This window comes from Rhinolophus sinicus, chromosome 15 (assembly GCF_057876585.1).
Source record: "Rhinolophus sinicus isolate RSI-liver-muscle chromosome 15, RSI-T2T, whole genome shotgun sequence".
Taxonomy (NCBI): domain Eukaryota; kingdom Metazoa; phylum Chordata; class Mammalia; order Chiroptera; family Rhinolophidae; genus Rhinolophus; species Rhinolophus sinicus.
The window spans coordinates 126,638,091-126,655,408 of NC_142515.1; the positions used below are offsets into that span (position 1 = coordinate 126,638,091).

A 17,318-nucleotide genomic window follows, 5' to 3' on the forward strand; every position below is an offset into this window, starting at 1 on the left:
ACTCTAATGTTCCTTATCTGCATAGCACAGGTCTCAGTTTAACATCTGTGTCTGGAAGTGGACCAGACTCACGATTCTGTGCAATTTGGAATGGCATATCTTTTCCCGTGTTGTATTTGTAGCACCTATATCAGCGTCTAGCACATGGAGACACTCAAAAAATTGTTCTTGAAAGAAGTCATAAACCCAAATCCACAAGCTTCACAATTTTGTGTTTTATTACAGTAACACGTATCTCGTCAGATGAAAATACGGTACATTTGTTTTGCTGTGACTTTGCTGTTCTTTCCAATTAAAGACAAAATAGGGTCAGATTCCTGGGTTGCATCATGAAGTCAACCAGCTGAATCATCTTAGACCAGTGATTTACTCTTCATCTCAAATTTTAATAACAAAAGGTATTAAGGCTATTGTCAGGATTAAATGGATTCCTACATATGAACCTTTTAGCACAGTAGCACAGAGTAAGTGGCAAATACAAGCTCTTACTACTGTTACTATTATATTAGTGTCAGAATTAATGTTGGGATTAATATGATTTTCATGGAATAAATTTTTCCTCTTGCGTCAGTCTTTTCAAAGTGGGGTCTGAGACCCTGTATTATTAGGAGTCTGCCAAAATAATTTTCCTTCAATAAATATCCACATATTTGTCAAGATTAATACTTTTGTAAAAGATGCAGCAGTTTTCATGATGTATTATTTTCAGCAAACTTATTGCTCTTTCCTTGCTTAGGAAAAGCTACCCGCTAGACCAAGACGAAAGTAGTTTTGCTAAGCAGGGCCAGTTTAAATTATGGAATAAAACTTACTTTTTATCATGGAAATTGGAGGTAATATCTGAGCACATGTACTGGCAAGATCTTTTATTCCTCTGTTATTTTACTTGATTTTTTTTATAACCGGTTCACTCTTCAATCTGAGTGTAAACATTATCGCTAAAAGTCCATTTAAGAAGGGGTATAGGGGTACTTTATAACTTTCAAAATATACTTTGGCAATAATGTATCCAGCTGTGAAAATAAGAATAGGCTTAATTCCTTGGGTGATAAAAGCAATTTAGGAGAGAGCAGTAAGTAAACCCCAGGCTGTTCAAGCTGGGAAGACCCTTACACATTTTCTTGGGCAGAGATGGGCCACTACATGGCACCACTGTCACGTGTATCACAAGCCCTTGCCCATGACATTCATCCACAGGGAGTGTGGGGCTCTGCTCTTGAGCCCAGATGTCTTTGTTCTCAGAATCTTTCTCAAACCGGCGCCCTAGGCTTCTGTACCCATTGGTTAAAGTTGCTGCTCAAAATGAAACCTAATTTTTATCCCCGAGTTCCTGCCGATCTTTGTTTGCAAAACATAATATTGAAAACCTGAGATTCTTATTTGATGCTTTCCATGCCATAGAGTTATTTATAGTCCTTATTACTTATAAATAATTTATTTTTGAAGTCTTGAGGTTTTCTGACTATATTCCTGTACCTGGAAAAAAGTGAGCATTTGTGAACAAAAGTAGTATACTAGCAAAAGGTAAAAATGCCCTTCATCTATTTTAATTACTCTAAATTCATTTGTGAGGAAACTCAAAGTATTTTACAATATGTAGATGGGTATACTGATATTGAGGTGGGAATGTGGTTAGCGGTAGGAGACGGTGGAGTGACCACAAGCATGTGAGGAAGCCATCGGTAAATGTGGGAGGGGCTCTGTATCGTTAATGATGCAAATGGAACACTGACAGGTCTTATTATTTTTGAAATCTGTTTGAAAATGTGCCCCTGGTATCTGGACTTACTACCGATCCCACATGTAAGGGCAATTGTAAAAAGCTTCCCAATGTTTGGAAAGCTTTCATCAAACTTGGTCCAAATTTAGTTAAGCGTTTCATCAATGTATGTTTATTTTCATAGTCTTAATATGAAACTAGTAGTTTTCAGGGTTTTTTTTTTTTTTTTTTTTTTTTATGACTTGAAATGTGCATAAAACAAGTCCACTTCTACTAAGTTTGCCTTTACAGAGTGTGTTAGAAAGGTTAAATCACAATCCAAATATTTTTAAATGTCTGAAACATTTACTTTCTTTTTTTGAAATTATATTTCCTCTTTATGCCAAGTAAACATCTTGCACAAAACAGTTCTTCCCCCCCCCCCCACCCCCACACACACACAATTGAAGACATGCCTACAGATTTTCCTTGCTGGAGAAGTATAAGCCATCAGAAATGCTTTGCTCCATTCCCTTGTCTGTCCTAACTTCCTGAATTTAATTCTTCTTCCTGAGAGGGGGCGTCACTATATCAGTTAACTTGGAGATCAGTCAGCCTGTGGATCGCAAACAAGCCAAGTGCTGAAGTGTAGGGGAAATTTTAAGAGAAAAAGGAAACCAGATTGCTAGTAGCTAGTGATGTGTATGGTGAAATACCAGAAATTACATTTGGGACTACAAAATAAGAGGGGGTTGGGTGGCTAAATGTCTCACAACACTGGAAAAATATAAATATCCCAGACTTTTGCCAGATTCCAGAAAATAATCTATAGGACCCAGGACATTTTCTAACTTCAAAGGTAAATTCAGGCATTTCTTTTAGTGAACCCAGACATAAAACATAGCTGGAGAATGATGTAATAGTCAAAATTGTTCAGGTTGCCATTTGTAGATAAGGTTGTGAGGATGTGTGTATAAAGCGGATAGTGGTTACAGTCAATGCAAATTCTATCTTTCATTGGATTTCAAAACCGATTATAGGCTTTGCCTGTTTGCATCTCTGGATTTTTTCTGTTGTCATACCACTTGGAATCCTTTCCTAAGGTCAGGGCTTCATGCACATCTGAAGATCGTTACCTAGAGATATACTAGGTATCTTCTCAAGCAAGACACTTGTCAATTTGTATCTTGGGAACAACAACAAATAAAAATCCGTGCAATTGCTTCATTGCATATCAACGCTATTATAGGGTTTTCTAAGGCTTCTTTTGAGAAAGTCCAGAAACTTTGCAATGCAAACTTTCAGCAGAACAAAATTCCTCACAATTTACCTATAGAAAATACACACTAAATTTAATATATGCTGTTTCTCATGTTGCTTATGGCACTCACTCTTGATATACATAGTTTTTTCCTAATGTATATCAGGATATATACCTATATATGTATTATATGTCTTTTAGTTAATGATAATAATTGAGACTTTTCTATAATTTTATGAGGTCTACAAATTTGAAATTTTCTTGTTGTCAATTTAAAACAGCTTGGATCTAAGCTAGATGCTTTGAATCTACTGTCATTCTAGTTATCTCCTGTACTACATATTTTTATATTTAATTCTGCATAAAGGACTGAATGTCATTTTAGTTCTGGAATTTTGCTAAAGGAATTTCAGATCATTCTCATTTGTTTACTCTTTTTTTTTTTTACTTGCTCAGATTTATTACCCTTTTAAAATGTTGCTTTAATCTCTGTAGTTCTAGAAGGCATCAGAACTTCTGTGGAATTAGAATACCTGTGAAATAAGGTATTTTATTTAGTGTGGACTGATCTCAGAGATTGCATTTTTGTCTTAATGAAACTAGCTGTAAGAGATTCTGAAATCATGTTGACTGTGAACTATATGTTCTCTGGGTTTCAAAGTCACTTGGAAAAATCTTTTGGGAAACTACCTTGATCTGAACTCTAAATCCTTTGGAAGCTGGCGTTGTGCTTTGTTTAACAGTATATCCTCAGCACCTACCATGCCTGACACATGAGGAAAGAGTGTTGGGCTATATGGGTAGAGGTAGATAGGAACATATCCTGACCGCAGCTCCAATTAAATGGAGATAATAACTTTGGGAAGGGGTACATCTATTGAGGTTTTATGAGATACTCTATTGGACTGAAATAATCCAAACTCCATAAGGGTACCAGTGAGTGGCTGTTATTTCCGTCAGTTTTTGATGTCAAGACTACCAGATTGTAAGACATGCTATGACTTATTTATGTCGACTTGCCAAAGAATAAAGATCAGGAAAAAAAGATTGTTACTTTTTTTAACAATGGTAGATTTTACTCCTAATACTTTACTAAATGTTTTCAGGGAAATTGATTATAAAAACACAAAAAAAGAAAAGAGAAGTATCTTAACATTACTAGCTAGAAAGACACATTTTCCCCCAACTTTATTGAGACATAATTGACATGTAACATTGTCATAAGTTTAAGGTGTACACCATGTTGACTTGATAAATTCGTATATTGCAAAATAATTACCATCACAGCATTAGCCAACACCTGCACCCATCACATAATTACCATTTCTTTTATGTGGTGATGATATTTAAGATATACTCTCTTATCAACTTTCAAGTAGATAATACAGCATTATTAACTATAATCGGAATGCTGCACATGGTTTCAGGCTAATGCTGGCTACATAAAATGGGTTTGGGGATATTCCCGCCTCTTAACTTGTTTGGAAGAGTTTGAGAAGGATTATCATTAATTATTTTTAAATGTTTGGTTGAAGTCATGCGTGAAACACTCAGGTCCTGCACTTTTCTGTGTTGGAAGGTTTTTGGTTACTGATTCAGTCTCCTTACTTCGGTCAGTTTAGACTTTCTGTTTCTTCATGATACAGTCTCGGTAGGTTGTATGTGTCTAGGGATTTATCCATATTTTTTATGTTATTCAGTTTATTGGCATATAATTATTCATAGTAGTCTCTCATGATACTTTGTATCTCTGTGGTATCAGTCAGAATGTCTCCTCTTTCATTTCTGATTTTATTTATTTGAGATGTCAACCTTCTTTTCTTTGTTAATCTAGCTGAGTGAATGTGGACAATCAAATCTCTCCCGAGGTTTGGGAAGTTCTCAGCCATTATTTCTTTAAATTAGCTTTTGACCTCTTTCTCCCTTTCTTCAACTTCTGGGGACCTAATGATACATACATTATATTTTTTGAGGGTGTCCCATACGTTCTGCAGGCATTCTCCATGCCTTCTTCATTCTTTTTTTTTTTCTTTTTGATCCTTTTGATTGGCTCAGGGGACAGATGCAGACATATTTGTGGCAATGGGGGCCAGGGAAGATAGCCAGGGCCAGGGCCAGCTACAGGCTCCCTGGCAGCTGCAGAGGTCCTGGCCATCTGTGTGCTCTCTGATGGTTGCACACTCTCCCCCGGCTTGTACACTGCAGTGGGTTGGGCTGGCGGCATGCAGGCGCACGGCTGGAGGGACTCGCTACAAGGTAGTGTGATGTGATGGTGCTGGCCAGTGACAGAAGGCACAGCATGATCCGGTCTGCGTGTAGTTGTGGGGCCCCTAGCTATTGACCTGTCACCCATGGCTGCACTCTCCCCTGTGCCTCTGTGCTGCCGTCCAGGCTGATGACAGGCATCATGACAGGGCGGTGCAGTTGCACAGCTGGAGAGGCTGCCCCGAGTGTGCACTTGGTAGTGAGTGTCAGGTGGGGTGGCCCAGGCTGGTGTCTTGCACTTGCACAGCTGCAGAAGCCTGAGCCAACTGTAAGTGCAGCTCCCCATTTGTGGTGGGGGTGGGGCGGGACTCAGGCAGCTGGTGTCACAGATGGCAAATACCTGTTGGGGGGAAACCGGAGAGACTCCCAGGGTTCATGGTGCCACGTGCGAGCTGGTGGCTTCATCAGTAGCAAAAATCTGCTGTTTGTCTGCAGAGCAGGTCTCTGTGAACTGTGACCTCTCCTGCTGCATGTCTGGTAACAACAGTCTCTGCTTTTCTTCCTTGTTCAAGCTTTGCTTGTCTGTGTTGGGTGAAAGCATATTGGGACCTTTGTGCAGTGTCCTCTAAGGGTGGAGATGCTGCTTGCTCATCCCACTCCTTTCCTGATAAGAGGAACTCTTTCCAGCTGGGAAGTTCCTTCTCGGTGCTGAACCATGACAGCTTGGGGGGTGGGATGACATAGGCAAAATAAAGTTGTCTTCTTTCTGTGCAATTATTCACAGGGTTTTGTTGTTGTTGTTGTTGTTCCACAGTGTTTCTAAACTTGCCTAAACAGACTCTAGAGGTCACCCCGTGCTGATTTTGTCCAATCGTTGATTTTTGTTGGGGGACATGGAAGCTGGGTTCTCCTATGCTGCCTTTTTTCCATCCTCCAAACCATTCCAAGAGATTAAGTTTTGAAATATATTTTAATAACTCCCTTCACATTTTATATGTCTCTTATAACTGGTCAAGGTTTTAAGTAATGGCTTTAACTGAGTGATAATTAATACACAAGAGCACAGTTTTCTAAGTATAAGTTTCCTTAGGTCTTATTTTTGGGAGGAGAGTTGATTCATGACCACTGTTAGGGAAACTTATCCTGGAAAAGATTGGAGTAAAGACACTTAGTTGTGTTGTATGAGTTTTTCTTTTTCTTTTTTTTTAAATAAATTTTGGATATTAACCCCTTCCTTATCAGATGTATCATTGGCAAATATCTTCTCCCATTCATTAAGATGTCTTTTTGTTTTATTGATGGTTTCCTTTGCTGTGAAAAAACTTTTTAGTGTGATGTAATCCCACGTTTATTTTTTTTGCTTTTACGTCCCTTTCCCAAGGAGATATATCATTAAAAATATTACTAAGGTTAATGCCTGCAAATTTACTTACTATATTTTCTTCTAGGAGTCTTATGGTTTCAGGTCTTACATTTAAGTCTTGAATCCATTTTGAATTTATCCAAAATTTATAAAAAACTCATACAACTCAACACCAAAAAAACAAATAAACCAATTTTAAAATGAGCAGAGGACATGAAGAGATATTTCTCTAAAGAACTCATACAGATGACCAACATACATATGAAAAAATGCTCAATGTTACTAATCATTAAAGAAATGCAAATAAAAACCACAATGAGATACCACCTCACTCTGGTCAGAATGGGTATCATCAACAAATTACCAAACAACAAGTGTTGGTGAGGATGTGGAGAAAAGGGAACCCTCATGCACTGTTGGTGGGATTGCAAATTGGTGCAGCCACTGTGGAAGGCAGTATGGAAGTCCCTCAAAAAACTGAAAATAGAACTACCATACGACACAACAGTTCCACTCTTGGATATTTATACAAAGAAATCCAAAACATGAATTCAAAAACATATGCACTCCTATGTTTATTGCAGTGCTATTCACAATAGCCAAGATATGGAAACAACCGAAATTCCCATCTATAGATGATCGGATAAAGAAACTGTGGTAAATTTATACAATGGAGTATTACTTGGCCATAAAGAAGGATGAACTCTTACAATGTGCAATGACATGGATGGACCTAGAGAATATTATGCTAAGTGAAATAAGTCAGACGAGAAAGACAAATACCATATGATTTCACTTATATGTGGAATCTAAAGAACAGAATAAATGAACAAACAAAACAGAAATAGACTCAGAGATATAGGAAGTCATGATATAGCCACGGGGATATGAAAGACAGTTTGGGGAATATAATCAATAATTCCCCAAAGATTTTGTGGGGGGTTAGATGGGAGACCACATCAAGGACTGTGTAGATGTCTGATCTCTGTGCTGTATACCTGAAGCTGAATAATATTGAATGTCAACTATAATTAAATACACACACACACACACACACACACACACACACACACACACACACACACACACCAGGTCAGACAATTAAGTTCGCGAACTTGTTGCGATGATGTTGCTAACCTTTTCTGATATCCGAGGAATATTTCATTATGAATTTATACCATAATGGCAAACCATAATGATACAGTCCTTTCTACTGTTTTCCTGGTTTAAACAACTATGCACAAACCAAGCAGCATTTGTATATACCTGAAGACACCTCCATGTGTAGTTGCTTACACCAAATCCTTTGTGAAGTAGGTGCGATGATAGCCCAAAAGTTTTCATGGGTACCAGTCATCAGCATCGCACTGCATCCTGGAAACTATCTACATATGCACATAAATGATCTCAAAACGTATTTTTGCTTCGTTTGTCAGTGAAATCTTATTAATATAAAGTTCTGTATTTTTAAAATCTCAGATATTGATTATTAAGCTGAATCATTTGGACATTTCCCCCACCATCTAAGGTTTTTTTCTCACAGTTTCCATATATTATCATTAATTTTCTGTCATTTCTCCACCTTTTGTCATGCTGTTGGTGTTTATTCCTTTCCACATTGTCACGCAACTGCCAATAAAGAGTTCTGCTGCTAATCAATAAAACTGATTCTCATTGTTTCTTCTGTTTTTATCTCTTCCCTCTCAAACATTTTTTTTTTTAAAGGTTAAATGTTACATTCTAGTAACACCTTGAGCAGATAGAAATATACATGATGTGTAGTCATTCAGATCTGGTACTGGATCATGAGCGCTGACAAATTAAGCATGCAAGAGTCAGGAAATTCCAAAGCAAAAATGCCCATGGAAACATTAATTCATCTACATTAGAAACATGTAGATTTAAAAAGTCCAACACAGTTGCCTTTAACAGAGAACTGTTTATACAGTGTATGTACCTTTGTACAATTAAAGATATATTGTGTGGTACTCAACATTTTACACATTTCACAATTTCACCATGATTATGCTTTATAAAATAAAAACTGGAAATATTGAGACATATTGCACTCATGGTTGCACACCTCCCTGGTTCTCACATATCATGTTCCTGATTTATAAATGCTTTTCCACTGGCATTCCAATATTGACATCTCATAACTCATCCAATCATTACATAAAAATTCACCCACACACAGCATTTAACTGAGACTTAGCTTTGGCTGACTTTATCAAGCCATCTGCTCATTATTATCCCAGTAATAAGTGTCATAAAGGATGTTGCCATAGTACTCTGTTTCCATCAAAAGTTTTCAGACATTCAGAAGAGGGCTAATAATTATTTAAAATGAAAATACTCTTTTAAAAAGCTTTTTATTATTTTAATACTGAATATTTCTTTTGTTTTTGAAAATCTGTGCAGTGATAGTTCCTGTTACTTTCTTCTTCCTGAATGGTTTATTAATATAATAATGTAACATGTATAATGATATATACCATATGTGTATATGTATATATATGTATATATATATATATATATGTACACGCACACACACATGTGTATACTCCCAAGATTGTGGTCAAGCTGACAAATATATTCTTTTTTATTTTAAGGAAGCTGAAAATATACATTGGATGTTCTTCAATCAGTTATTATTTTACTTGGCTTCATAAAACAAGAGACATTCTGCTTCTCCAGCAAGGTAAGGAATATTATAATTTCATTGTTCTGTCATTTGAGTTTTTAACTCTTTAAAAAATCCATCCCCTTGTTACAACTATTTATAGTTTAATGTGTGAGTTTTTCCCTCCACATCAATATCAGGATTTTTCCAGTGTGATTTGTTAATTTTGATTCTTTCCACAATTTACTTATTCTTTGCTATTTTTTCAAAATATACTCATGAGAGTTTGTAAAAACATTATCAAAAATTGGGTATGTTCATAAACACAGCTTTTTTCCACTGATTTTTATTTCTCTATTGACATGTCATGATTTGATTTTAAATATTTAAAATAGATCATAATATGAGATAGGTCTTACCCACTTCATCACTCTTATCTTTCTTTCTCCAACCAAACATTTTTATTCATCTTCAGAATAAAATTCAATATTCTTTCTTCCTTACATCCCCTTTATGAATTTTAGATATATTTTATTAATTTCTTTTAAATCTATTGGGATTTTAATTTGAAAAATATTAAATTCATAAATTAACTTGGCAAGAACAGATATTTCTATAACAATTAGTATTTCTGGCTACGAATGTAGTATATCAATCCATATATTAACATTTTATTTTAAAATTTTCTGTGGGAATTTGTAATTTTATTTTTCTTAATCCAGTTTTCATGAAGTTTATCTCAATAGAAGATTAAAGCTTGCTATTGCTAATGAAAACTTGTTTTGTTTTCAAATATTTTTTCTGTGGCAATTGCTAGTAAATAGGATATAGTTAGCTTTATTTATATAATCAAATATTCATATACCTTGTTAACCTATTTTATTAATTCATTTAGATTTTTCGTTTGAATTTATCTTGTAAACCTTCTTGTTATAGATGATACTTCTGAAGGAATTATCTGAATGCCACAATATTTATGTGCTGGGTTTAAGATGAGGCTGTAAATTGAGGGAATCACTCCTTGGGATTGCTAAAACTTAATATTTAGAGTAAGTTAAAGTGAGCAGATAGCAGAGTGGTTCGGCCCTAGAGTATTGTTACTAATATGCTTTCTATTATTAACATTATGCAGTGTTATGATATCAGATAGAAATGAAAAAATAATAGATTTTGCGTGTTTTTGCATCCCTGTAAACATGCTGTACACTTTTGTAGAAGTTATAGCGAATCATTTTTAGGGCTCTAGATGGTTTTGGAATCTATCTAATATTATAACATAAATAACATTTAAAATAGAATCTTTGTGAAAAACATGCAGAGTAGAAATATCAGAATACTAATGAAAGATCCTTTGTTGCTTTCCCTAGAGACTGTAATAAACACATGTGAAGCTGTCTTAAAATTTTGGTGTCATTGTTTCTAGAAGTTAAACTCTCAAGTTATTTTTTGTTTGTTTGTTTTTAAGGTAATGTTTAATACCTAACTTAAAATTACCTATTTAACCCATTATAATGATCCTTTGCTGTAGTTTTTTTTTTTTTCACATACTTACACAGTTATTTTGAACTCCTGAGCTACTGATTATCTGTCTTTGGGTCTACTTATATTGTCTGGTGTGGCAAAGGATGTACTTCTCTCAGATTACCACTAAAGATTCTCTAACACAAGTTTTGCTTCCTGAGTCTGTACCTTCAGGCTCTGCTAATTTGCGGGTCTTAGTTTTCAAAGGAGAGCTGTGTTTACAAACGGACAAAGCAATGGTTCTACTCAGTCAGAAGGTGAAAATGCCACCCAGCTACTTGGGTTTATCATGGTACTGATCTGATAGACAAAAAAGGAAATTACTTTCCGGAAGAGGTGATCCTTACTCTCAAGGGTAAAATGAGTTGTGAATGCATCCAGTTTTATTCCTGGTGGCAGGGAGAAGTGTGTCTCACATGCAAGGGACCTTCTGGAGGGCTTCCTAGTGCACCTATATCATCTGACAAACTCCGATAGGAAAATAAAACAGCTAGATAGACAAGACTGTTTCTGGCATAGACTCCGCAGGAATGAAGGTTTAGATAAATGCACCAACCAATGAATCATGCTCAGGTGAGGTGCTTACTGAGGGCAAAGGAAAGACGAATGTTTCAAATAGCAGGTATGATCATGTGGCCAGTTGTGGGAAAAAAAGACTTTGGTAGTTATATTTATTCTTTACTTTGAGGTGAGTGCATGTGTGTGGGTGTGTAGTACCCAGTTTGTTTTCTTTTTTCATTTCATTCCACCACTAGCTACATAAAATCTGTTAAGAACAGTAACAGCATATTTCAATTGTAGAATTTCAAAGGAGGAGTGTGGCTTAGCTAGAAGAAGAATGGCCTTTCTCAAAGATGGATAAAGTGAGACTCTATGGAGTCTCCTTTGCCTAAGTGGTAGCATATTCTTGTTCGTAAGGCAGAGAGCTGCACAAAGGAAATTGGAAGCCCAATTATTTATATATATATATATATATATATATATATATATATATATATATATATGTATATGTATATATATATATAATAATCATATATATATAGTCATATATATGATGTATGTTTAAAAGATGATTATGAAAACGCCAAGTTGGCATAGCTAGATTGTGTGGTATGGATTAGAGCAGCCAAAAGAGAAAGAGCGTAGACGCTGGAAGATGGAAGTACAGCAGTGAGCATTGTTCTCAGAAGGTGTGTGGCCAGGTAAGTCTCAGGCACATAAGTTGTTAGTGGGTTCCAGGGTGTCTTCTGTTCATTGTGTTGTTTGTTTCCCCCAATCCTGCCCCTGCTTATACTGGCCCAAGGCTACCACCAGCTGCTTGGTTGTGGGCTCATAGGCTGCTCTACGATTCCCCACGTTGCATCTCCCCTGGAGGACCTGGATGTGTTCAGTGTGTTCACTTTGCCTATAAACTCCTGCTTGTCTGCCTGTGCTGCTGCTTCGGTCAGATGGATCAATAATTATTTCTCTTGTTACACATCAACTTTCAAACTTTCGCTTCCCTAGTCCCTCCCATATTTGTGTGAGATAATTTAATAAATTATATGTAATAAATTATATTTACCATTTGTCATAGTCACTCCACTAATTGAACCTTAACTAATATATTCTGTCACATCATAAAAAAAAAAAATCTAGTTAATTTTGCTTCATTTATAGAAATCAACCTGGTTTCCTTAAAACTTTATCTTATTAGTTTTATCTTTTTTCTTCATCACTTTTAATTTTTTCACTTGTAATTTTACATGCATATATTTTTTATACTGTATCTGAAAATCCTGTTATCTAAAGTCAATAGTGTTCATGCAGTTGCCTTCTAAATAGGTCACATCAAAGCATAGCACTGAAAAAGTCAACCTTCAATGTACCAAGAAATATTCCCCATCCCCAGTTTCTGAAAGTAACAGCTTGTATTTACAGGTAGTTCAATACGGGCTCTTTTGAGAGGATGCTTTGCCTTGTCTTGAACAAAGTTTTAAGCTAGAATTGAGTGAAAAGTTATTGGAGTGGATTGAGATGTCATTGCTTAGTAAGCATATTTATCTTTACTATCCAGCAAGGTAGGGTGTTTAACAAAAAATTGGTAGCAGTGATTGAAAAAAAAAAATTCATACATGCACCAAACTATGTTGAACTCAAACTTGTGAATCCAAACTTAGTAAGTCAAGCTCAAATCTCATCCTTTTCATCTCAGTGGCCTCTGCATTAGTTCTCTTTCCCCAGATTTTCACAAAACAGAACTAATCTCATTCCAGTGTTGATCTTTCTGCAGAGGCAAATCTTCTGTCACTTTAAATGTCTTCCTGCTACTCAGAGAATAAAATAAAACCTTTATTAGTATGATAAGTCGCCCACAGTATTTAAATTTAATCCACTGTCATACCATGCTTTGTCTTACATACTGAACTTGAAAGCCATAAGAAATGACTCCTCTTACGGTGTCTGACTTTTTCTCACCTGCCTATTTGTGAACCTGCTTTTCTGTTTTGGTCTTCGTGGGAAATCCTACTTATATTTTGTTTAACACATCATTGCTAATAAGAGGGCTTTCCCTAATGCCCATTTCATTATTTGTAAGTATCCTGTTGGGACCTTCTAGGATTATAATAACCAACTTAAGAAAATATTGTAATTATTTGCATAGAAGCCTATCTCCCCCACTAAGCTTTAAACTTTTGACGAAGGGAACTGAGTCATAATTTCCAGTGTCTGGCAATGTCTGATATTTAGTAGTTCTCAGCAAATAAGTACTGAGCAGCACACATACTATAACTCTGTGATGAATTATGTTTTGAGAGACACTGACTATCATTTCATAAAACCTGTACAAATACACATCTCTCCATTTTTGTCGGATAGTTCAATAGTGGTATCTAGAGAAGTGTGAACACTGGCCTAGATACTTCATGGAGTTAAGAATCACAGAACTGGCACGGGACTGATATTAATGTAGTAAAATTACCTCTCTGATAATTAGATACTCTCTTGAGCTTTTTCTCCTTTATCCTTTTTTCCCCCCAATAATAAAATGGAAAATGTATGTCATGACATAAAGGAGATAGATATAACTAAAGACCCACACTTGCTAGACTATGATATGTTTCAGTAATTACTGTAGTTAACGACAGTATGAAAGCAGCACTCCTTGTTCCAGAGAAAAATATTTTACTAATGGTACAAGCATAACAGCTTCTAAAGTGAGACATGAGCTTAAAACTTTTGAACCCATTATCTTAAAATTGCCTTTCACTCTGTCATAATATAACTTTCTAAGCACCATTTCTAGGGCAAATTTAGAAGCAGGTCAAGCGATTCAAATAAATATTTTTGTACCCTTGTAAAGCTCGAGCTTCCACTTCCATGGGAGAGACGTTCTAAAATGAGCTCTTCAGCTATCATTTCTCAGCCATGACAACAACTCAGGGGTTTGCACTTTGAAAACTCAAATTCCAATAATTTGATGAATTCAGAAACTGTATGTTTCTGCCAACACTGAAGCTTTTTGTTTGAGAACACTCTCCTCACAAAGTAAAATATAAATTTTCTTAACCTTCATATGGGTACCCTAATATGGGTACCATATTAGTAATACTGCAAATTCTGCCTAAAGTTTGTCCAAATGTGGATTCAATGCAACTTTTATAACTGAAAAGACCTCCCCAAATGATCTCTGAGTATAATATATATGTATTTATATAATATATTATATAATATATTTACACATTATATATAATATATATATTACATATGTATATATATTATATATATATATATATATATATATATATATATATATATAATATAGAGAGATATAAATAAATATCTTGGCTTCAGCTTTAATTAGCGACAAGCCTTTTTTCCCCTTAGGACAAGCACCTCATTAAAACACATTCCGAAACCACTTCTATGACTGTGTGACACTCTGGATTTCCCAGGTGACTTACAGATTGCTGGGGAATCTGCTGACTGGTAATCGCCTTGAAGGTAGTTCAGACCTACGTTGATTTCAAGGCCTGAAAATAACGTCCCAAATGAACAGAATTTCTGTAGGGCCTTTTAGGGTGTTGAAGTCCTCCAAGGAACTGCCAGGCAGGTAGGAGAAGTGAGTCCGGGACAGGTGTGCAGCTAATCACTCGTGTGATATCAGACAAGTCTCCCAAACTTCATTTGCTTCATTTGCTTCATTGGAAAACTAAGTATGTGTGGGAATGGGTTGTGGAAGAGATGTCAAGATTATTTCTTAAATAACTTCCTAGAAAGCCTTAATACATAACTCTGGTGTGTGTGTGTTTATGAATTTGTTGGTTCTTAGGATGACGTCAAATAAAATACTTGAATTACCAGAGTTTCCTTGATTTTCCCACATTTAGACATTGTCTTGAAACATCTGGTTCTACATATCCTGCCCTCCCCCCACCATCCACACACACACGCACACACACACACACACACACACACACACACACGTACTCCTAAGGAAAATACTACCTACAGAAGATTTCTTGATTCTGTCCCACCAGCGATGTAGATTCTGTCCCTCAGGTCATCCTTTTATAGAAGCATCATCTGGAACTGAGAAGCAGTGGTACAGACTCATGTCAACCTGTATTCCTGTTTCTTCTATTTCCTTCTTTCTTTTCAAAGTTATTTTGTTTTTCTGTTTGGTTGTTTGTTGTATAGGGGCAGGGCATTCTCTTTTCAGAATCATTATTAACATTTTCTTTACAAATCTTAGAATTGCTAGCATAGCCTGGTTTTATCTCAGACTATGCCTTGATTTCTTGCTTGAAAAACACCCTTACTCTCTGGTTCCAAGTTTATACACATTTTCAATGAAAAATTTAATAAATTTTCTTTTAATGGTCCTTTTGCTTCAGGATTACTGTCACCTTTCTGTAATACCTACGATAAATAAGCAAAGATACAGAAAAAAGTATTTGTAAAACTTTTATCAGAGGAAAATGTATACTACAATCAGGGATTCTGAGGCAAATCCTAAGTAAGACAGAGTTGGCAAATGTATTATTCCTTTCTTTTTTTCACATCCCTCAGATCTCTTTTAAGGACCAATGATTCTATTTCTCCTTCTAAGCTATCCTTTGTTTTGTGAGAATGTTCCAGGTCTCACTTTCCAGGAAATACCTCGTATTGCATGTATATATTTTTGATAATCTCTACTCAGTTTAAATACATGTTCTTATATATTATTAATTAAGAATCTCTGTTTTTTCTACAGAAATCACACACACACACACACACACACACACACACACACACACACACAGTATTATAAACTATCATTTATACTGCCTGAGTAAAAATGTATTTTACTATCATCTGAAACACATTTCCCACAATAGCAAAGATATTATTCTGACTCTACATACGATGAAGATCACTCAGGTAGATAAAAGCAAATCAGTTTTAGCTCTTCATCTTAGGCTGATGTTTGAACAATAGTTTTAATAAAATTAAACCTCAAATGAGCGAGAAACTGCTGACCATCAAGAAAGCAGTATGGACAAGTGAAAACGAGAATAGGATTTTAGCCAGATTTTAAGGATTTATAGGTAGACCTGATCTTTCTCTAGCTGTGTGTTCTTGAGAAGGTTATTCAGCACATCTGGGTATTGCAGTTTACTTATCTTAAAATGTGATACTAAAATCACTTGCATCTTAGATTTGTTTGAGAGTAAAATAAGTCAATGTATGATATTTACTTAAAGTCTAATATACTGCACGTACTCAGTAAACAGTAATTGTTATTGTATTAAAAAAAACAACAGTCCAGTGTGTTAAAAATAGTTTGAAGTATTTGGCCTATTTGGAAATGACTGGAAAAGAATAAATTGGCAAATCTCTAGCAGATCTTTACTTTAGTTGATCATGTATTTTGAATTGTATAAAGAATTAAATAGCTTCAAACTGCAACATATACTCCAAGTGATTTACTAGGTTCTTTTCTTTGCCTTGGTTCTATCTTTCTATGTTTCAAAATTTGCACTATGTCATCTAATTTACATTTACTCAGACCATGTAGATCAGAGTGAGAAAGAAGTCTCTTTCATATAAATTGTAAACAAAAAATAAACATCTCTAAGCAATTGTGGCAGTCATATGGATGCTCTGTGTTATTGTGGCAAGGATGCATTATGTAACAAATACCAAATTATTGTAAACACTGTAAAGTTTAGATGTCAACTAATTGGTCTTCAAACTCGGGGCAAACCTGGACCTTATATTACAAGATATCTGTGCACCCATATATTCCCAATGTCTCATCACTGTGAATTGGAATTGTCCTTTAGGCTTCTTTATCCTCCCTTCCCTCTACTCCTGAGTACTCACAAAAAAAAACAAAAAAAACAAAACAAAAACAAAAAAAAGATTTTTTTTACATGCTAGATTAGTCAAGCACCAGACTCCTTAGGATTTTGAGGTGTAGTTGAACTCAGGAAATCACTGCTAAGTCCCAATTAATCCAATTGCTCAAATGCAATCTAGGCTTTATGAAGTATTCAGCTTTAAAGCACATTACTCATTATGTCATTTTCTTCCTTCAAACTTCTTGACACAAGTGAATATTATTATGAATATAAATTCTCTCAATTAACCTTTCACTAAAGGTTAATAGAGATTTTGTGAA

General features: G+C 35.5%; 1 long non-coding RNA gene across 2 annotated transcripts in view; it reads left to right on the forward strand.

Annotated features, from left to right (window-relative positions):
- LOC148755297 (uncharacterized) overlaps positions 1-17,318 on the forward strand; it is a 568,457-nt gene that overhangs the window by 370,951 nt on the left and 180,188 nt on the right. For both annotated transcript variants that reach the window (XR_016019091.1, XR_016019092.1), the window contains exon 4: positions 9,141-9,229. This is a non-coding gene — a long non-coding RNA (uncharacterized LOC148755297). The remainder of the gene's footprint in view (positions 1-9,140; positions 9,230-17,318) is intronic.